This window comes from Leptidea sinapis, chromosome 44, assembly GCF_905404315.1.
Source record: "Leptidea sinapis chromosome 44, ilLepSina1.1, whole genome shotgun sequence".
Lineage (NCBI taxonomy): Eukaryota > Metazoa > Arthropoda > Insecta > Lepidoptera > Pieridae > Leptidea > Leptidea sinapis.
The window spans coordinates 6,857,785-6,882,030 of NC_066308.1; the positions used below are offsets into that span (position 1 = coordinate 6,857,785).

The window sequence follows — 24,246 nt, forward strand, 5'->3', positions numbered from 1 at the left end:
TCATGGTTACTTTTAGTAAGTCATACTATACCTATACCTTTATAGGAAATCGTAGACTCCTTGGGGGCAAACTTGGGATATCAGACACAGATAGTTCAGTTATTTTTTATATTTTTTATATTTTATCAGGACCATCAGGTGGTGGTAATTGAGACGCCCCCCCCCCCCACAAAGCAGTGCCGATCTGGATCTGAAAAACCATAAAACTCTGAGCGGCAATACAATAATTGCGCTCGTCACCTTGAGACAAAAGATGTTAAGTCTCATTTGCCCAGTAATTTCACTAGCTACGGCGCCCTTCAGATCGAAACACAATAATGCTTATACATTACTGCTTCTCGGCAGAAATAGGCGCCGTTGTGGTACCCATAATCTCGCCGGCATCCTGTGCAAAGGAGCCTGCCACTTTTTTTTTGGAATAGGAGGACAAACGAGCGTACGGGTCACCTGTTGTTAAGTGATCACCGCCGCCCTCAATCTCTTGCAACACCAGAGGAATCACAGGAGCGTTGGCAGCCTTTAAGGAAGGTGTACGAGCTTTTTTTGAAGGTACCCATGTCGTATCGTCCCGGAAACACCGCACAAGACTGAAAAGTGAATTGGACTTTTATATTTTATTATAGCCCGACATTTTCTTTATCGAATTCGTTTGAGCGTTTTTCGATCCAAAGCAATTTACCTAAGAAGAAGATAAATGCAATTATACTACGCTAAGTTTATTTCATTTAATTCCCATCTAAGCGACAATAAGATAATTCTAAGATGTCGGAAGGTTTCAAGTCATTTTAATTTGCCACAATTCAAATTCAAATTCAAATTCAAATATTTTTATTCAAAGTAGGATTTATAATCACTTATTGAACGTCAAAATCTACCACCCATTCAAAAGAGACTGCCTCAGACCTGAGAAGAATGGGCGCAAGAAACTCAGCGGGTTTTTTTTTTATATAAAATATGGATTAAAATGTAATATCGTACAATAAACATCAATAATTAAAGAGCCTGAGGGTGTTCGCTTTAATCCCAGTCCGTGGTGTCATTAAGAAAATCGTTTATGCTATAATAACCTTTCCCACACAAACGTTTTTTAACAATTCTTTTAAATTTCGTAACACATTTGTTTTGTACATTTTCTGGGATCATATTGTAGAAGCATATACATCGCCCAACAAAAGACTTACTAACTCGACCCAACCGAGTAGTAGGCATAACAAGTTTATGTTTGTTCCTCGTGTTAACATTATGAATGTCACAGTTTCTAGAAAATTCCTCAATGTGCTTATGAACATACAAAACATTATCAAAAATGTATTGAGAAGCAACAGTCAAAATGTTTATTTCTTTAAATTTTTCTCTTAATGATTCTTTAGGACCTAAGTTATAAATCGCGCGAATAGCCCTCTTCTGCAGCACAAAGATAGTATTAATATCGGCCGCACTGCCCCATAACAATATACCATAGGACATAATAGTATGAAAATAACTAAAGTATACTAATCTCGCCGTATCTATGTCAGTTAACCGTCTGATTTTCTTAACCGCATATGCTGCAGAACTAAGCCTATTCGTCAATCCTTCAATTGATATACATCCCAACTGCATGATTTGCATTCTGACCTATCCTTATGCTCCGATACAAAAAACATAAAATTTGTTCCAAACCTTCTTAATATAAATAAATGTGTCATTAACTTCAAAAATTTAAAGCAACGTCTCCCACACACATACACAGAAATTACAAAATTCATAGAATTTTAAAATTCATACAAAACGCATGGTTACAATATTACATAGATATTTATAAATTAATAAGGAACTCAGTGTTTAAATAACAATAGAAAATATTGAAAAAAGAGTTAATATAAAATTACAGAAGATATAATTGCCAAGATAGATTTCCATAGTTTATCTATTTTAAAATGAAAATTTGTTTGCAGTTCATTTACGAAACACTAAATTGTGCCTAAATAAACCTATTTATTTGGGATTTTGTATATTGGATATTTCGAAACAAATTACGCTTTTTTTTATTGAAGTAGGCGTTACTTTGCGGAAATCCATAATTATACAAATGATTTGAGTTTTCTTTAGTGTTTATTCCTCCAATATTTGTCTTTAAAAAATTCGACACGTGTTTGACCTCTACACGAGGCACCTTCAGGACGTGTTGTCTCGCTAAAATCTGGTGTCTCGCTAAAATACAAATATTGGTGGAATTAACACTAAAGAAAACTCAAATCATTTGGAAAATTAAGCTCTTACCCACTAAGCCAACTGTCCGCATGCCGCATTGTACGTACCTACTTAAATCTTCTTTAGTTGGCTTAGCTAGAAGAGCGCTGTTACATAACCCGAAGGCGCGGGTTCGAATCCCGCATCGCAAAATTTTGGTACAAGCTAAATTTGTATTTTTAATACAGTAAGAGATATCATATAAAAATAACAAATTTTCACGAGGATGTCTTAAATTTAAAAGCTTCGAAGAAGCGTCCACTAAGGATTTTCATAAAATCAATCTGTATGAATGGCATAAGAGTGTAAAGCACTGCAAGTGATCAATACCCAAAGTATGTAAAAAGAAACGAAAAAAATTGTCAGAAGTGAAACATGCACTGTGTCTGAACCTCTAAACTGCATATGAAGTCCTGGTACATGTTGCTAGGATGACACATGATTTCAACCGCTATGAAAGACATTAGTATCACCTACTAATATACATTATAGACCTGCTACTATATTAATGTTCTCCTGGTGTCCATGTAGTAATACGTCGTGCGCATGACGTCAGATATATTTAGGTATACTCGCATTATACATAAGACAATCTTTTCTTCAACTATGATCGCCTGGTACCAAAACACTGTATAATGCTTCCTATCTCAGTTTCTCCCACGTTAAAATATTATGAATTTATGTATCTGTCTTTTTGTACTGTCTCGATTTGTCGTTTCATCGACTTTCAAATCACGACGCTAAAGAAGTTTTCACTTCAAAAAGTAATTTATAGAAACATTGCCAAACATTGTTTTTCTGTCTGTCACTATGTATGTACGGCAAAAGCTGTTGAATAGAGTTTTTGGAACGAAGTTCCTTACGAGCTTGGAGGGGATAGGGATTTTGCTGCGCGACCGAACTGAAAAAAATGTGATAGTAAAACCGCAAGAAATAATCCGTCGAAACAAGTGCGTGGAAAAGTGCGTGGAATAAAACCGTTAAATGAGAAGTGCGCAGGCGCGACAGTCGCATACACAAGAGAGTAGTGTATATATTATCAATATTATTATATTAATATATGATAACGATTATAGCAATATTAGAACGATTTTTTTTGCAATTTGTGTTGATTCTACATTAACCGAAGGAACTTCGTTCCTACCTGGTGTCCCACGACACCACACATTTTTTTATGATTTTTATGACAATACGGAACGAGATGAACAGGACGTTCAGCTGATGGTATTTGATACGCCCTGCCCATTACAATGCAGTGCCGCTCAGGATTCTTGAAAAACCCAAAAATTCTGAGCGACACTACAATTGCGCTCGTCTCCTTGAGACATAAGATGTTAAGTCTCATTTGTCCAGTAACTTCACTAGCTACGGCGCCCTTCAGACCGAATCGCAGTAATGTTTACACATTACTGTTTCACGGCAGAAATAGACGGCGTTGGTACCCATAATCTAGCCTCCTGTTTAAAGGAGCTTCCCACTGGTTAATTAGAGTTAATTAAAATTGTATACTACTGTTTATCATGCTAGATGCAGACGTACTATGCCGCTTATAGCGTCCACGCAAACGATGTCGCGGGCAGCAGCCAGTCATAACATATTTTAAAACATCCAAATCATTCAGGATGTAGCCGGAGCAGACTTTTTTATTATAAATATGTGATAAGGCTTGCCTTCAAATTGATAATACAATCCTCAAAGCCTCTATAAATATTGTTAATTGTGCCTAACGTCAGTTTCCACACTGTTTGAAAACATGTTTTTAGTTAGGAGAAAGATAATTAACTAAATCTACCGTATAATAATTGTTATTATAAGCGCTTACAAACAGCGAATGACAACACGAGAAATCTTATTCGTGTTAGTTTCTTGTTTATTCAAATAAAAAGCGGCCAAGTGCGAGTCGGACTCACCCATAAAGGGTTCCGTAGCAGTGGGAGTGAGAGGCTCCTTTGCACAGGAAGCCGGTTAGATTATGGGTACCACAACGGCGCCTATTTCTGCCGTGAAGCAGTAATGTGTAAACATTACTGTGTTTCGGTCTGAAGTGCGCCGTAGCTAGTGAAATTACTGGGCAAATGAGACTTAACATTTTATGTCTCAAGGTGACGAGCACAATTGTAGTGCCGCTCACAATATTTGGGTTTTTCAAGAATCCTGAGCAGCACTGCATTGTTATGGGTAGGGCGTATCAATTACCATCAGCTGAACGTCCTGCTCGTCTCACCCCTTATTTTCATAAAAAAGCAAGTAACGGAATAAAAAGTTCTTGTAGTTCGTTGTAACTTTGATCGATGATTTTATAATAGTGTATTTTTTTTCAGTTAAGTTATTGATAATACGATTATTTAATACGTCATAACGTATTAAAAAAACTACTTACTAGATCTCGTTCAAACCAATTTTCAGTGGAAGTTTGCATGGTAATGAACATCATATATTTTTTTTAGATTTATCATTCTCTTACTAAATTTCAAAAGTATAGTTATTATAGTTTCAGATCAAAGTGGCTGTGACATATGGACGGACAGACATACAGACATGACGCATGTATAAATTTTCTGTTTTTTGCCATTTGGCTACGGAACTCTAAAAATGAGCTGTTACATAAATGGCATGCTAGATATATTTTGGTAATACTATCTCGGCTACTTACCTAATAGGTTTGCATAGGTAGGCTGTGTTGCAAATTTATGGCACTCATGTAGATAGCATGAAAAATAGGTTCCAGAGAAGTATTCACCAACAAATATATACTTAAATCTTCTCCAAAACATGCTGCATCTGCTGGTATAAATATTATTTTGATAGGCTTAATAGTTTTTACAGACCGAAAGGAAAAAAATGGTTCTCCACTTATCAATATTTATATATACGCAAGTCACACTAGAAGTTTTGCGTAACTTAAAAAAATAATGTGTTATAACCAAAATAATATATTTATTGCTTTTCAAAATATTCTCCTTCATATTTTAAACATTTTTTCATGCGATCGAACATTTTTTTTAAACCGCAGGACCACAGATTTGAAGGCATGTTTTCTACGTGTTGATTGAACGCTATCACTGCCTCTTTGGAATTGGTAAAAGTGAAACCTCTCATCAAATCTTTGATTTTGTTGAAAATACAGAAATCACAGGGTGCTAGGTTGGGGCTTTGTGCAGGATGGGTGACGAGTTGTTCTTTTTCGGAAGCTAAAAATTACTTAGTTTTGTTCGCCGTGTTTGAAGAAGCGTTGTCATGATGTAGGAGAACGCGGCTTTTTGGTCGTCTTTCACGAACTTTTTTTAACACCCTGGATAAACAAATGGTAGAATACCACTTGGTAATAACACTCTTTTGATCTTCAAGTGGAATTGTGCTGATGAGACCCGTAGTTAAGATAAAAAATGCGATAATTTTTTTACCAATGTTTCGCGCCTGGCTTACTTTTGTTGGCCTGTTTTCATTTTCAAACACTCATTAATAAGATTGATTTTTTTTTCGGGTTCAAAACAATAAATGCACGTTTCGTCTCCTGTGACAATGTCATAAACAGCATTAGAATGTCCGTGGACGTACTTCATTAGTATCTGTGAGCACAATTTCACGTGAGCCCGCTTTTTCTCCGCTGTCAGTTCGTGAGGGATCCAACGACAACAAAGTTTCCAATTCTTCGTGTAAAATTAGTCAATCCTCAATAGTCCTCGAATTGTCTTATAGGTAATCCGCGAGTTTTCTTCAATTAGCCGCTTACGAGTAGCCACATTATTTTCGTTGACGGCAGTTGAAAGCCGCCCTACACGAAATTCGTCATCTAAAGAAACCCGACCTCTCTCAAATTCAGCAAACCATCGCCTCACAATGCTCAAGCAAGGTGCTTTTCTCCCAAAAGCATTTTGAAGACTAGCGGCTCAGTCTTGCGGAGAAAATCATAAAAAATCATCGCTCTAAAATCTATTCCACTTAATTCTATTTTCATTGCTTTAGTAGAACTTTGATGTGTGATAAAAAAAATTGACAAATGATTTCCCGCTAATTGATTTTTTTTATCTATACTAATATTATAAAGCTGCAGTATTTGTTTGTTTGTTTGTTTGAACGCGCTAATCTCTGGTACTACTGGTCCGATTTGAATGATTCTCTCAGTGTTGGGTAGTCCATTTATCGAGGAAGGCTATAGGCTATGTTTTTTTTCAAAATTAGGGATCCGTAATAAAATTGCTATTTTGTAACACAAGGTATAAAATCGAAAAACTATTGACAATAGAACAAAATGATGTACGGGCTATAATATAGGCAATATTTTATTATTTATAAAACTATCGCGTGAATTATACTTTATATGGCAAAACAACGTTTGCCGGGTCAGCTAGTTACGAATAAGGTTGCAAAGTTTAAAAAATACTCTATTAAATATGTGTATAAAATATGTCTTGGATAATAAAATATTGTATACGTGAATATGACGCCGTTTAACAATATCTGTCATAGGGATTTACCATAATCAAAATACTACACACTTCACCAACTCACTAACACATCTGTAAAACTAACACACATGATCACTTAAATTTAGTCTCGCCGTAATGAGGAGAGTGTTTGTCTATTACGCTAGTATAATAAGTTTATGGTTCAAATACAGGGCTATCGACTTAAAATTAGGTCAAGCGATTTTTTGCATTACTCTCCTCAAATGGCATATGAAGCTACATAAATAATAGTTGCAACCTTAGACTTGTTTTGAAACCTTGGATCTATTAAATAAACAACATGACTACTACGTAAAGAATATAATTTTAACAGGCTTCAAAGTATAAATACGTTTCTAGTACTTAAAGTTATAATCTATCTGTATCTATGTTTTTCAAATATTGGTACTAAAAGTTCTGAGTTTTCACATTTTTTTATATAAGAGGGGGCAAACAGGTAAGAGATGACTCTTGCCTTTGATAAGGGAGCACGCTCTATTCTTGACCATTCATAATTTTACCAGTGGGAGGCTCCTTTGCACAGGATGCCGGCTAGATTATGGGTACCACAACGGCTCTTTTTTCTGGCGTGAAGCAGTAATGTAGCTAGTACAACGTAGCTAGTGAAATTACTTGGCAAATGAGACTTAACATCGTATGTCTCAAGGTGACGAGCGCAGTTGTAGTGCCGCTCAGAATCTTTAGCTTTTTCAATATTTTGAGTGGCACTGCATTATAATGGGCAGGGCGTATCAATAACCATCAGCTGAACTGCTCGTCTCGTCCCTAATTGTCATTTAAAAAGTGTTCAAAGCAGTAAAGGAAAGAATTCGATGAAATCCTGTCCGCAAGCAAAACATTTTATCTCGGGAGTAGAAGAACCATGTCGCGTATTTTAAAAGATGACTTAGGACTTGCAGCCTATAAGAGACGTACTGGTCATTTCTTAACAGATAATTGAAAAAGAATAGGGTGGTAAGATCGAAACAACGACTGAAGCGGTACGTAAAGAGGACACAGAAAATTTTTGTGTACGGATGAGAATTTTTTATAATTGAGCAACATTTTAACAAAGAAAATGACGAATCCGATTTCAGTGATGGTTTGGTGGGGTTATAACCATGAAGGAATGACTGAGCCATACTTTTGTGAAAAAGGTATCAAAAAATCGGCACAAATGTATCAAGATACCATTATTGAGAAGGTAGCCCCTGAACAACACCATGTTCAATAACCAAGAATGTTTCATCCAGCAAGAATCGGCGCCGGGTCATAAAGGTTGGTCTACGCAGTCTTAGTTGGAAACGAACGTTTCGGACTTCAACAAAACTGAAGACTGTCCGTCGTCTAGTCCCGACCTTAATCCGCTGGATTACGATTTATGGTCAGTTTAAAAAGAGTACGGCTTGCTCTAAACACCATGATAGTTTGGAGTCCCTGAAAAACAATCTGTACGATTGGCAGTGAAGAATTTTCCTACGAAAAAAGTGCGTAGTTCTGTGCGTATTAATATCTGGCCTCAACGTTTAAAGGACTGTATTGCAGTCAATGGAGACAACTTCGAATTAGCTTTTAATATTAAAAATTGTTTAATATTTATGTAATAAACTAACACATTGCAAAGGTAATAAATGTTATTTGCAATAGAAATGTTTTTTCCTTGTTTCAGTATTTATTGCAAGACTAAGGTATATTCTAAGTATTGGCAGTGTAGTCCCAGCCTTATACTAGACTATTATAATTATGAGAGCCTTGACTGATTTTAAATAGGGACTTATCATTGATATATTAAATAATACAAAGTCGTATCAAGGTTAATATTTATGAGAATATACATGTAATATATTTATGCAGAATAAACGATCTTACGAATCACCCGATGGTAATTCTTCACAACCACATCTTGCCTTTTTTTATGAAAATAAGGGACAAGACGAGCAGGCCGTTCAGCTCATGGTATTTGATACGCCCTGTCCATTTTCAAATGACAATTCAGTGCCGCTCAAGATTATGGAAAAAGCTAAAGATTCTGAGTGGCACTACAACTGCGCTCGTTACTTCAGGGTAACGAGCGCAGTTGATAAGATGTCAAATCTCATTTGCCCAGTTATTAAACTAACTGCCCTTCAGACCGAAAAAGGAGCCTCCCACTACTTCTTATCTAGCTCCCATGTAAAGGTGGTTAAGCACGGGTGCAATCCTAGAGAATTTTCTGGCATAATAACCCAATACCACTAATATTTATTAATTTTAAACAAATTATCTAACTTAGATTAAGGATTGGTCTCTACTGCACTCCACCAAGATTTCGCAGGCGTAGTCGCAAAGTGCGGCAACTAATACTACGACCAAGTGGGCGTACTCGAGCCAGTCTCGAACAATGTGTGACGTTGATGTGCCACATGCTCTGTTAAACTTTGCTAATAATTAAAACTACAATGCCGGGTTGCGTAGTAAAATTTGTAGAAATGTAAAATAACGATACGACATGGGTACCTTCAAAAAAGCGCGTACAGCTTCCTTAAAGGCCGGCAACGCTCTTGTGATTCCTCTGGTGTTGCAAGAGAATGTGGGCGGCGGTGATCACTCAACACCAGGTGACTCGTATGCTCGTTTGTCCTCCTATTCCATAAAATAACACGAAGCGTATATAAGTTACAAAATTTGAAAGATTCCATTGAGTGTCACGATGCCACGCATACAAGCATCTTTACAAATAGCCAACACACACTACAATATTAAGTTGTCGTAATAAAGAAGCTATTGTTCTTACGTAGTATGGTATCTAGTTGAAGCGCAGCGGACACCAATCCTTAATCTAAGTTATCTAAGCTATCGATAGTGTAACATTTCAAGTAATTAACAACAGCACGCAAACAACCATAGCAACAGAGCTAATAATATATTTCTTCTTACATTTAACATGTTATTCAACCAGGAATATTGGCGCCATTATTAAATAATTAAAATAATTGTTATAGTTACAGCCTGCGGTAATTTAGTATTTAAATATGTCTGTACTTATCTCAGGTAATGCGACTTTTGTATACTTCTAGATGTTTTTCATTTTAGCCCGTAAGAACGCAACTTATAATACGATAGGTAGCTGAAAACAGTGAAATCATTCATTTTTATTTTTGAAGTGAAAACTTTTTTAGCTCAGCACTATTCTTGGGATAGGTATAAAATGTTAAACTCGCGTCAGGACACGTGGCCTGATCGAAAATTCGTAAGGCAGTCGTTGAAATTATGGACGAAAGATTTAAACTTCTAACTAATTATAGTTCGGCTATTTCAACTTAAAGATCATATGGTCATTGGATCAGTGGTTGAATCATTGTGATTGCGAAGCCGAAACACCGCGAGTTTTTCACAAAAGTGCAGTTCGTATGAATTTTTCTTCTAAGAAAGTTCGAATGTTAAATACACCTTTCTGAATGGTGGTTGAAATGAGGTTACGCTCGAAATTTTTGATTATGAGGTAAAATAAAAAAAAACAACGGTTTGCACTCCGCAAATGCTGGCAGAAGTGAAAATTTGAACATTAATGTTGTGCATTTTAGAATATCTTGGAATGGTTAGGGTTACTGGGCAAATGAGACTTAACATCTAATGTCTCAAAGTGACGAGCGCAATAATTGTGGTACCGCTCAGAATTTTTGGGTTTTTCAAGAATCCTTAGCGGTCCTTCATTGTAATGATCAGGGCGTATTAATTACCATCAGCTGAACGTCCTGCTCATCACGTCCCTTATTGTCATTGAAAAAAATTTGATTAAATATTTACATGCAGTGTCAAAAGTTGGACATTTAGAATTTTTATGCAGACAAATCCGTTGATAATTTCTTGCGGTTCAAACAATCCCATAGCATTAAAAAGCATTTTATAAATATGTAACTGTTTACATCATTTGAAATGCATTTATGTTAAATAAATCGTTTTATGCCTGAAGAGAAATGTAAATTGCATTATTTTTATATGAAACCTGCACATTTATATCCAAATGCACTTACTGGAATGATAACGGATTGCATTTTAGTACCACCATTTAATTATTTCATTATTTTTATGAGTTTATTATGTAGCAAGCGAAGCAGCTATATTTGGTATGTGTTTCAGCGCGTCGCTTAAAATATCCAATCATATAAATATATGTCCCATAACCCATATTATATGATTGTAAAGAATCTAGATTTTATGTTATACACAGCAATTAATCCTGCATTTAAATATTTATATTATGCCCTGCGACATTTTGCACAGAACAGTATTTCTTTTACTGGTGCACAGCACCGCGGTGCTGGGATATTATTTGCCACAGAACAGTAGGTATCTCTTTTAGCTAATTTATTGAAGTAGGCGTTACTTTGCGGAAATCCATAATTATACAAATGATTTAAGTTTTCTTTAGTGTTAATTCCGCCAATATTTGTTTTTAAACAATTCGCCTCTACACGAGGCATCCTCAGGACGTGTTGTCTCGCCAAAATCTGCCCAAATCTTGCCAGATTCGAATTAACACTAAAGTAAACTTAAACAAATTGTCTCGTTTAGCTGTTTTTCGACATTTACACAGCCAATTGTATCGTATTAGAATGGCTTATAACATCGGCGCTATGAGGTATTTTGTTGTAAGTCGACAAAATCGTGAATTCTTATCTCATCCAAAACTTTGTTTATTTTTTGTAATGATTTATAAACTTTTTTTTATATCTATATTCTTAGTGGTATATATCCCTACTAGTATTATAAATGTGAATGTAAGATAATTGGGAATGGAGCGGCCACACACAGGGTTTTAAATATAAATTTTATCGTACGTTTTTATATAGAAACATTATTTTATAAAAAAAAAGAATCCTACTGAGTTTGTTGTGCCCGTTCTTCTCAGGTCTGAGACATACCTTTTTGTATGGAATGGCTTGTTGACTTTGAATACCATTTTGAATAAAAATATTTCAATTTGCTTTTTCTTACTAAAAAACGTATAACTATCGAATACAGTTGAAGTAAATAAAGTATTGCAACAATCTTTACAGCCAACCTTTGACTATTTACAACAAACAAACTAATATTAATTGCTTGATGATCATAAACCTATGTGATTAAGTAAGGACTGATACATTATCATCTACTCGTATATCCAATAACTTGCCAGTCGTAAAATCGTCGACCCCGCTCTGCGCGTAAAGAGGGTAAGGTCGGCAGATACACGATGGTTGTTGCTATACACATTGTAAACTTCCTCTAGCAATACCACGGTCTTTTCAGGAAGTATTGATTCTACTACTTCATGGACAAATGAATCATAAACCTGGCAACACGTTTCAATGTTAAATACCATGCATCAGCCTAACGTGGCTTCGCCCACCTATCGCTAATTGATATTTAACTAAAAATTTTTGGAATAATATTCCATTGAGGGTATAAAAATCACTTTATCTTAATGTTATACTTGGAAAATTGGAATGATAATGGGTATAATAAAAGTAGACTTTCATTTTTGCACCATTCTTTGCTTTATCCTCGTTGATCAGTTTTTTGGCCTCACTAGCTGTGTCGTTGTTTACCAAATAAAGGTTTCACTTTAATAAATAACAACATTTACATTAAATACTGACAAAAACAAACAAAATAGCGTGGAGCACTGGCACAAATGAGTAATAGTCTATACACTACACGGTCAGCTGCTGCGAAATATAAGCGGCGCCCGACCGTCACGCGACATGCAGCACACAGACGAAAAAGTTTGAGACGATGTAATAAAAGTTCCACTTTAATAATAATATAATATATCGCAAAAATATCTAAACTTATGTTTGCTCTTAAAAGTGATTTTCATTTTCATAACACTAGAAATATGTGATTGCTTGTAACTAGTTCTAGCTGGCTTCATAAGATACATATTTTTTTTAAAGTTTAACTTTAATAATAAAGTTCCAGACACTGTTCAGGCATTATCTATAAATACATTTAAAAGTTTTATTAAAAAATGGCTCTGTCGTAAGTCCTACTACTCCACAGCTGAATATCTAAGTGATCGGACAGCCTGGGAAGAGATTATGATTATTTTATAGCAATAACAATGACAGTTCAATATTGTATATTTAATTAAAAAAAGAGCGCAAAGAAAGAATGCTGGGACAGTTTCTTGCGCCGCTTCTTCTCTCTCAGAGCGCCATTTGTTTCCGAAACTGCTTACTTACTAACTTACTGCTTCACGACAGAAATAGGCGCCGTTGTGGTACCCATAATCTAGCTGGCTTCCTGTGCAAAAGAGTCTACTGGTGAAGTACCATGTAGATACAAATCTCAACTTTTTACGTCATCACTGTAAGTTAAGTTCCAAAGAAAGTTTTAAGCAAAACCAATGATTAAGTTTCACAATTCTCAGATTGAAACTGTTTTTCATATTTAAATTTTGCTCCTTCATCTCAATTCTGTTTTCATTACAATTTGTAACTCGTATTAGTGATTTTATGGTTATTATCATAGATGTTAATAATGGTTGAAATTATATATTAGTTAATAGTTATCTGATGAATAAATATATCGATATTTTTATTGGTTGAAAATATTACTTGATACTATTTGTCAGTTACAACATTTGGTTAATGGTTGATGCTGAATATTTTATATTAGTTAAAACATAGCTGATAAAAATATTGTTATTTTATTAGTTGAAATATTAGGTACTGATTATCATTTGTCAATTTAATGTTAATGAATTTGAATATTTTATCATATTGTAGCATATAATTTTAATGTTATTAAATAAAATTAAATGATTTTTTCTTCATACTTGAAAACTTTATACTTAAGATACACTTGCTTTAAACCGACTCCAAAAATAACAATAATCGTAACTAGAATTAGATTAATTAATTAGATTGTATAAAATTACGCAATTATTTTTAAACTTTTTAGTGCACATTATATCTATTGTTTCAGAATAGTGTTATTGAAGTCGGTTGTTTTTTTGTTACGAATTTTTTTAATATAATGGTTGATTTTAAATATTAGTTAAGTTTATTTTGTGATAGTTATATTCATCATCTCTAGTTATCATGTGTTTTATATGCGTATCTACAGACGTATAATATTGCGCGGGTAGTCGTAAAAGTGTTTTATTACTGAATGTAAGTTGTATGATCGTAAGTGTTTCAATGAAATAATATAATATTGACACACTTTTTACACAAATTATTTTGCCCCAAGTTAAGCATATATAGCCTGTGTTATGGGTTACAAGACAATGATATATTTAATACAATATACTTATTTATACATACATAAATTCATATAAACATGCATATATACATTTAAACATCCATGACTCGGAAACAAACATCCATATTCATCATATAAATGCTTGCACCTACCGGGATTCGAACGGGGGACCTCTAGCTTAGTAGGTAGGATCGCTAACCACTCGGCTATACAGGTCGTCAATCGAAATAAACACTATGTATTGTTTAAGTACTTTTTTAATTTCCATGGTGGCCATTTTGGAATTCGCCATCTTGTTTTTTTATGGCAAAGAAGGACTAACGAGCATTCGGGTAGAATGTGATCAATGAAGCCACCTTCATGTAACCACAGAGGAACTACATGAGCCTCTCTCAAACTATTAAGGGTGTATACATTTTGTTGGTTATTATTATATTTTCTTTGTTATACCTAAAATATTGTTTATTATAGGAACAAACATAAACTTGTTATGCCTACTACTCGGCTAAGTCGAGTTAGAGTCTTTTGTGGGGCGATATATATGCTTTTAGAACAAGATCGCAGTAAATGTTCAAAACCAAAGAATTACGATACTCAAAAGAATTCTTAAAAGACGTTTGTGTGGTAAAGGTTATTATAACATAAATGACTTTCTTAATGATTCCACAGATTGAGGATGGAGCGAACCCCTCAGGCTATTAAATAATAAGTTTAATTATACAATATTATGTACTTTGTAAACATATTTTTGGATGAAAAGAAAATCCCACTGAGTTTGTTGAGCCCATTCTTCTCAGGTTTGAGGCATTATTTTTGTAATGGGTAGTTTTTGACATTCAATAAATGATGTCACATCCTATTTTGAAAATAATATTTGAATTTGAATAGTGATACACATCTATCAAAACTCGTATCTGAACTCGAGTCTCAGAATGGGGCTGACACAATTTAGTCCAGCTGAACACCAGTTCGTTTGTTCACCCTTTGTCGTATCCCCTAAGTCCAATAAAGTATACTCATCTCATCTGTCATCAATTAAATTTTCCTTTTCTGTATGTTTTCACTATTTTGTAAAAGTCTAAAAACTGCCACAGCCTGTATTGGTATACTTGGAATCGATATATCGAGCGACGTTCAGTTCTGTGGTCACTTGGAAGAGAAGGCCAAACTGGCCTCTAAAAAGCTTGGTGTACTCAGTAAGGCGAGACAGTACTTCACTAAAAGCCACCGCCTGCAACTTTATAAGGCGCAAATTCGGCCTCACATGAATTACTGTTCTCACCTCTGGGCGGGTGCTCCCCAGTACCAGCTTCTTCCATTTGACCCCATACAACGAATAGCGGCTCGAATCATCGACGATCAAGTCATCTCCGATCCACTTCATTCATTAGCATTGCGTAGAGCTGTGGGTTCTCTCTGCATCTCCTACCGCATTTGTCACGGGGAGTGCTCAGAGGAGCTGTTCGGGTTGATTACAGCGGCCGAATTCCACCACCGGACATTAGGTGCAAAGTACCGTCCGCATCACGTAGACGTCTGGTATTCAACAACCGCGCGTTTTGTTAGAAATTTCTTGCCTCGCACAGTCACTTTGTGGAATCAACTACCGGCGGCGGTCTTCCCGAACAGATACGACTTAGGGACCTTCAAGAAAAAAGCATACTCCCACCTTAAAGGCCGGCAACGCATTTCTTGACACACATGTTGTTGCGGATGTCCATGGGCGGTTGCCTCACCTCTCCTTATCCCGTGAGCCTCTTGCCCGTTTGCCCCCTTTCTTATAATAAAAAAGTAATTAACAACACGATTCACTTGTCGCTAAGAAAGTAGCAACTTTTTTTGAATCGCTCATTTTGTCTCATAAGCTATCTAGTTTAGGTTGAAATATTACCTCATGGTACGAATAAATGAACGAACTAAAACAGTTTTCCACTGAATTTCCGATTCGATTTGACGTCAACCTAAATTGGATAGCTCCAATGACGTCGTAGTATGAAATAGTAAAGCAGTACATTTTAGGTCGTCAATTGAATCGCAATAACAGTTCATAGTAGGCCCGCAGTGCTGTCAAACGTTTGAATGATAGAATGTCATATTTTTTACTGAATAATTAACAAAACGACCAAATTATGTCAAGCAGAATTATATGTCCGTAACAGTGACACTACGATCCGAGTCGATACGCATCACAAAACGTACTATAACAAAATTTGATACGTTGAGATCACATCACAGAGTCACACGGAAATTTAAAAATGGAACGCTTCACGTGCCTCTAATTTTACAATAGGTACAATATAGCAAATAAAAATATTGTTTTCAAATTTTTTTTGTGTATATTAATCCTAGAAATGAGGGTAATCACTTTAAAAACATAACAAATTGTTTAGATTTACAAAAGCGACATTTGAAGTCAATTTCTTAATATGCCTAACAATTCTTATATGCAACCCCGATGGGTTGAGCAGGTTAAATTTTGTTTTCATATTTCATTTGTGTAATTAATTGAAGAATTGAGGGTTATAGCTTTAAAAACATAACAAATTGTTTAGATTAGCAAGAACAACATCTCAATTCAATTTCCTAATATGCAAATATTGGGGTTGAGCAGGTTATCAACTGTAAAGTAGATCCTGTAGATGAAGTCACAACCTGAGAATTGAACAAAGCATAAAAGATTTTATGACGATATGTCACTCGAACTGTTAACTCAGTTGGGAGAGCACTTGCACGGAACGCGAGAGGTCGTGAATTGAAGTTTTAATATTATTATTCTTTGCATAGTCATATTATGCTGTACCAGAGAACAAGAAATGTCTACTTTTGAAGAAAGATTTGCTTTAAGTTTGGAAATATCACAATATGAAATTCTATTATATAAAACATTTTTTGAAGTGACAGCTGGACCTAAAAAACTGAACTTTAAATAAACATTTTAAGAAAATATATTGTTTAATAAGGAATTTTGTCGTATGTTAACATACCAAAATATATTCATTCCAAAAGAACGATTATTTCCTAAAATATAATACTAATTATCATCATTAAAACTACATACTTTAGTATAAAATACACTTAAAAATACTTAACATTTTCTATTGAAATTGATTAACTTATTATATAAGAGGTTATTTAGTAGTCGTTTAATAAACGTTTACTTAAATATGTCTTTTACTTGCGAAAGTAAGTGGGTGCCCCAACAAGAGTGTTGTAATAAATAAATATTCGTTGGTAGCAGTAATTGAATGAGACATTTGCTTGTAACAACAAAATTATTTAAAATAAACCATTGCAAAAAATGCTATTTGACCTGTGTCGATGCCAGATTTCATATCGTTGACTGTATTAAATTTAATTATATTATTATATCGAGCCATACATCTCAACCAATCAAATAATTCAAATATTACTTCGTCAACTACTCTGACAATCATACTTCATCCTTCATCTAACTGTCAAATACAACCTTCATTCATTCTATTGCACACAACACCGACGACAAGAAACTATTATTGTAATCCTGTTATGACAGACAAATATACATCTTTGAGCAGATATCCAATCTTTCTTTTGTTCATCGCGAACAACCTGATTCCTGCCGCCGTCTTCCACTTTCGCACCACACGTCATAACTCGGATATCATAGATCAATCACCATCAGCTGAAGCTCCTGATCGACTCGTCCCGTATTTTCTTTAAAAAAAAATCACTAGCTACGGCATCCTTGAAACGGAAAAAAGTGTAATACTTAGATTTTACTGCTTCTCAAGAGAAAAACCTGCCATGTAGTACCCAACTAGCCGGATTCCAATGCATAGAAATCTCTCACTGGCAGAACTAGTTTTGACTTCAAAAACAAATGATAAAATACAGAAATGTGCAGATATCGAGTTGTAAACGAATAGTTACGTTAATCAGGTCTTGCTTAAGTAATGAAGCGGTCATGTAAATAGCAGATAGATTTATTATTCGACTGAGATGCAAATTAATTAAATCGAGCTTAAGGCGATTGGCGTTGAGGGGCATTCAAGCATTCTTTACATTAAATATTTGGCCATTTGGTATATAGTTAGTATGTTATAACAACTTGAAATTTTTTGAAGTGAGAATTTCTTTAGCAACGTTGAGCACTTTTTTTTGGGATGGGTAGAATCTGCTAAACTCGCGTCAGGACACGTATCATGATCGAAAATTCGTAAGACAGGCGTTGAAATTACGGATGAAAGATTTACACTTCTTACTAATTAAAGTCCGGCTATTTCAACTTGATAACCATACGGTCACTAGACCAGTGCTTAAGCTATTGTGATTGCGAAGCCGAAACACCGCGAGGTCGAGGGATACGAACTCAGCCGTGAAATATTCTACAGTTTATTATGGATGAAAGTTAATTTTTCTGAGAGATAAACTTTTTAGTGTAATATAAATTGACATTTTTGTGTACGATACGATTTATACAGATTAATAAAGTATTTCATGCGAAATTATTCCCTAACCATTGCAAAATATTCAAAAATGCACAAAATTAATGTTCAAATTTTAACTTCTGTCGACACTCCCGGAGTGCAACCCGTATTTTTTTTCAATGCTTTTTCATTAATTTAATAGTTAAAACAAAATTATTTACTGCCTTCATATAAAATTACATTTTATACGAAATCAATGTAATGTATGGGTACATTCAGACAAAGGGGAGTAGGCTCAACTAATGCTTCTTGAATTAATATTTCATTCAGCGCTGGTTTCCAGCCATCCCCATCTCCCAAAGATGTGGGATTCAAAGTACAGAGGTCGAATTAGTAACTTCTAGAAAAATCACTGCATATTATAAAACAAATCTGTTCGCGATAAAGTCAAAAACTACAGCGCTGATTTTCACGCTGTTTTCACAAATGTTTACCAGTGGGAGGCTCCTTTGCACAGGAAGCCGGCTAGATTATGGGTACCACAACGGCGCCTATTTCTACCGTGAAGCAGTAATGTGTAAACATTACTTTGTTTTGGTCTGAAAGGCGCCGCAGCTAGTGAAATTACTGGGCAAATGAGACTTAACGTCTTATGTCTCAAGGTGACGAGCGCAATCGTAGTGCCGCTCAGAATTTTTGAGTTTTTCCAGAATCCTGAGCGTCATTGCATTGTAATGGGTAGCTGGTCTTAGTATGTAATTTGTTAAGTTTAAGTATATATTTTTGCATTATATTATAGGAGTGGGAGTGCCATGTTGGGTCCACACGGACACAACCGAATTGGGCCGGCACGCCCGGAGAAATACCACTCCCCCACTCGAAACCGACGTGAAATAGCGGCTGTGCCTCTGTGTTTCGTCCGGTGAGTGGGGTATCCGGAGGCCAACACCCCCCCTCCCAAATACAAATGGCAGCACAGACTAAAAAGAGACTACTCTAGGACGGTACCAGGCTATGGAGCCCTGGAGAATCCGTCCCTGGGCGTCCACAATTAGGGTCTGTACCTAACAGTGGATGCCCAGGCTGCCCCGCGTATTCTGGAGGGGGCAAACAGAGCAGGAGGCTCAAACCACCCTCCTCCACACTCGCTGTGGACTTTTTCAACATCAGGGGGCTTCGATCAAATTTAAATGCCGTCCACTTTCACCTGGAGACGGCGAAGCCGGCCCTGCTCTTTTTAACCGAGACACAGATATCCTCCCTGGCTGATTCATCTTACCTTTCCTACCGGGGGTATAATTTGGCCAATCCAAATGGCTACAGATTCCGTGTTGGAGCAGATCCCCACTGCAGAGATCGTGTTTCTTGGCGATTTTAACGCCCACCACGCTGAATCGCTAGGCTCACGTACCACCGATCATGCAGGGAGATCTGTTCACGACTTCGCCTTAACATATGGTCTGACGCAACTGGTTATTGCGCCAACGCGAATCCCAGATGTGCAAAATCATACACCTTCACTGTTGGACCTTCTGTTGACCTCACAACCGGATGGCTACCTAGTTTCCGTTGACCCTCCTCTGGGATCGTCGGACCACTGCCTGATCCGGAGCACCGTGCCGATCACGCGCCTAACACGGCACCGCTTCTTAGGCTGTCGCCGCGTGTGGCACTATAGGTCAGCAGAGTGGGACGAGATGCGGTGCTTTTTTGCATCCTACCCGTGGAGGCAGATCTGTTTTTCGCTGGGAGATCCAGATATGCCTATCGGTGGCAGGTCCCAACCATGGTTTGACCGCTCCTGCAAAATGGCCTCTCGCCGAAAGCTCATCAGGCTTGGGTCAGTAAGGTGGTATCTAAGGATGTGAATTCCAGCGAACTTAAAAAACACTTCAATCATGCCTCCAGGTCCTTCAAAAGTGTTATTGCTGACGCGAAGTCGAAGCACATTGGCAGAATTGGCGAGAGACTTGCACGTCTTCCCTCGGGAACTCGTGCGTTCTGGTCGCTCGCGAAGGCTGTCCAAGGAAACTTCTGCCAGCCAGCCATTCCGCCACTGCACAGGGATGATGACTCGCTGGCCCATGACGCGAAAGAGAAAGCTGATCTCCTGGGCTCCCTCTTCGCGTCCAACTCGACCCTGGATGACCAAGCTCCACCACCGCATATTCCGCGGTGCGATTCATATATGCCGGAGTTAAATCCGGCATAGTGCCGTACTTAAGGCGCTTCTCACCTTGGACATTCACAAATTGAGCGGGCCCGATGGCATTCCCCCGATACTACTGCGCACATGTGCTCCGGAACTGGCGCTGGTCCTTACCTGTCTTGTACGGCTCTCCTACTCATCAGGCGTAGTCCCAAAATTATGGAAGGCTGCTTTAGTGCACCCGATCCCTAAGAAAGGTGTACGCTCAGATCCGTCCAACTACCGCCCCATTGCCATTACCTCCATTTTCTCCAAAGTAATGGAGTCGATCATCAACCGCCAGCTCTTGAGATACCTAGAGGGGCACCAGCTGATCAGTGACTGCCAGTACGGTTTCCGTCAGGGTCGCTCAGCTGGTGATCTTCTTGCGTACCTCACCCATAAATGGGCGCAAGCGGTTGAGTCGAAGGGAGAGGCGTTGGCGGTGAGTTTGGCCATAGCGAAGGCCTTTGATCGGGTGTGGCATAAAGCGCTTATAGCGAAACTGCCATCCTATGGGCTTCCCGAGAAGTTGTGCAAATGGGTCACTAGCTTTTTGGCTGATCGGAGCATCAAGGTTGTTATCAACGGTGCATGCTCCGACTTAAAACCCATAAACGCTGGTGTCCCGCAAGGCTGCGTGCTATCCCCTACGCTTTTTCTTCTGCATATCAATGATATGCTGCAAATCAGCAATATTCATTGCTCTGCAGACGACAGCACAGGGTATGCTTCCTACACCGGCCGTGCCAACATGTCCCGGGATAGCGTCGACGAGGACCGGAACAAACTTGTGTCTGAAATCGAGACTATGCTTTGCAAAGTCTCGGAATGGGGCCGACATAATTTAGTCCAATTCAACCCCAAGAAGACACAAGTTTGTGCGTTCACCACTAAAAAGTCTCCCTTTGTCGTATGCCCTCGATTCGAGATTACTGCCACAGCCTGTATTGGCATACTTGGCGTCGATATATCGAGCGACGTTCAGTTCCGTGGTCACTTGGAAGAGAAGGCCAAACTGGCCTCTAAAAAGCTTGGTGTACTCAGTGAGGCGAGACAGTACTTCACTAAAAGCCACCGCCTGCAACTTTATAAGGCGCAAATTCGGCCTCACATGGAGTACTGTTCTCACCTCTGGGCGGGTGCTCCCCAGTGCCAGCTTCTTCCATTTGACCGCATACAACGAAGAGCGGCTCGAATCATCGACGATCAAGTCATCTGCGATCGGCTTGATTCTCTAGCATTTCGTAGAGATGTGGATTCTCTCAGCATCTTCTATCGCATTTATCACGGGGAGCTCAGAGGAGCTGTTCGGGTTGATTCCAGCGGCCGAATTCCACCATCGGACATTACGTGCAAAGTACCATCCGCACCACGTAGACGTCTGGCATCTCACAACCGCGCGTTTTGTTCGAAATTTCTTGCCTCGCACAGCCACTTTGTGGAATCAACTACCGGCAGCGGTCTTCCCGAACAGATGACATACGACTTAGGGACCTTCAAGAAAAAAGCATACTCCCACCTTAAAGGCCGGCAACGCATTTCTTGACACACCTGTTGTTGCGGATGTCTATGGGCGGTTGCCTCACCTCTCCCCATCCCGTGAGCCTCTTGCCCGTTTGCCCCCTCTCTCATAAAAAAAAAAAATGTCATCGGTAGTTGCTGGAGGAAAAAAGTAAGCCATCTGGGAGCTTTCAACGAAAAAGCTGTCTAAGCCCTTTGAGATAAAACAACATCATATAATATGGTGGCATCGTGCATGTGCATGACTATCTATTGAGGATAACATACTGTATCCATTTATTTATTTTTTTCATTTGACAGACAAGCGTCTGTCGGGTTTGCTAGTACCAATATAAAATCAAACCCATGAGGAAGTGCATGGATGTATGCAATTATGTTTAAATTTATGTTACGTATCAGAATTGCAAATATGCCGATAAAACTACGAAGAATATTAATCTAACGCAAGTTCCTTCCATTTACTAACATTTGAAAATTTTGGTTTTCAGTTGTTTTTAAAGTGAAACTCTTATTACGTCGTCTCAAACTTTTTCGTCTGTGTGTTGCATGTCGCGTGACGGTCGGGCGGCGCCTATAGCTCGCAGCAGCTGACCGTGTAGTGTATAGACTATTACTCATTTGTGCCAGTGCTCCACGCTATTTTGTTTGTTTTTGTCAGTGTTTAATGTAAATGTTGTTTTTTATTAAAGTGAAACTTTTATTCAATATTTTTAACCAGGGCTTAGACACAGAGTTCAATTAAAATATTTAAAATTAATATAATCTTCAGAAAATGTAAAAAAGAGTGTTTAGTGCTTATTATATCAAATGTAATACAAACAGAGAGAAAGCAGACCAGACCAAGACTAGTAGGACAGCTTTAATTGTCGAGGATCCAATGCTCTGTGAACGGCGAGATCACAAGCGCAATTGGAGTGCCGCTCAGAAATTTTGGTATTTTAAGAATCCTGAGCGGCACTGCATTGTAATGGGCAGGGCGTATAAATTAGCGTCAGCTGAACGTCCTGCTCGTCTCGTCGTCCCTTATTTTCATAAAAAAAACACATAAACATTTTAAATTTAGTCTTGCCGTAATAAGGAAAGTGTTTGTCTATTACGGTAGTATATTAAGTTGGCCATCACATATTTTTATTTGACAATGCTTGTTTACCGTTATATGTGTGTATTTTGTTGTGAATTCATTAAAAAGAGAATTAAAAACATTGAAACTGCTATAGTAAGTAGGAAAAAAAAAACATTTGGGTAAGGGACAAATTCATGCAATCTTAATTAATGTCTGCTTGATGTCGGTAGTATGCAAACAGTAGTTATGATTGGTGATTTTTGAAGTGTTTTGATTATATCGAATAAAATACAAATATAAAGCATAAAAAATATAAAATAATGAACAGATAACATTGAAACGTCCATTGGCATGATAAATTTTTAAAAGGCCAAATTATATCTCTAGTGGACTTCTATATAAAGAATGTGGTTAATGGAACTAGTATTAACACTAAACTGTATTGAAATCAAGTGTAATGCATTTTACTAAACTGGCTAAAAAGATTAAGAGAGATAAATTTATTAATTAAATTATTAAGGAAGGTTTTTATTTCGTGTTAAACTAGCTTGCTCAATAGTTGTATAAAGAAAATTTATTGAAGAAGGCGTTACCTTGCGGAAATCCATAATTATAGACTCAAGTCTCGTCACGCAGTCTCGTGCCAGATTTTGGCGAGACAACACGTCCTGAGGATGCCTCGTGTAGAGGCGAAACACGTGTCGAATTGTTTAAAAACAAATATTGGCGGAATTAACACTAAAGAAAACTTAAATCATTTGTATTGTTTAAAGAGATAACGCCCCAAAGTAGCAGCATTAAAAGGTATCTTATAAGCAAACAGACACTTACTACAATATATTTAAAAAAAAATAGGAAAACGGTTGACCATAAAGGCTATCCCTGCAACTTCTCGCTAAACGCTTCGAATTGTACCTATGACGAGTTTGAGCACTTCGAGCTTCCTAGGACCTTAAAACGTCGAAATCTGATGAAACCTCGATTTTCATTGGTCCTTGGAGGTATGGTTGCTATAAATATACAAACAAATCTAAAACACTGAAATTGCCACTAAATTTGCAGTACATAGCTAAGCATTATCTATCTATCTAATATATAAAAATGAATTGCTGTTCGTTAGTCTCGCTAAAACTCGAGAACGGCTAGACCGATTTG

The 24,246-nt window shown here is 37.2% G+C and overlaps 1 protein-coding gene across 1 annotated transcript in view; it reads right to left on the bottom strand.

Moving 5' to 3' along the window:
- Positions 1-24,246, bottom strand: part of LOC126977221 (solute carrier family 12 member 4) — a 477,718-nt gene that overhangs the window by 232,353 nt on the left and 221,119 nt on the right. The gene's annotated exons all lie outside the window — the stretch shown is intronic.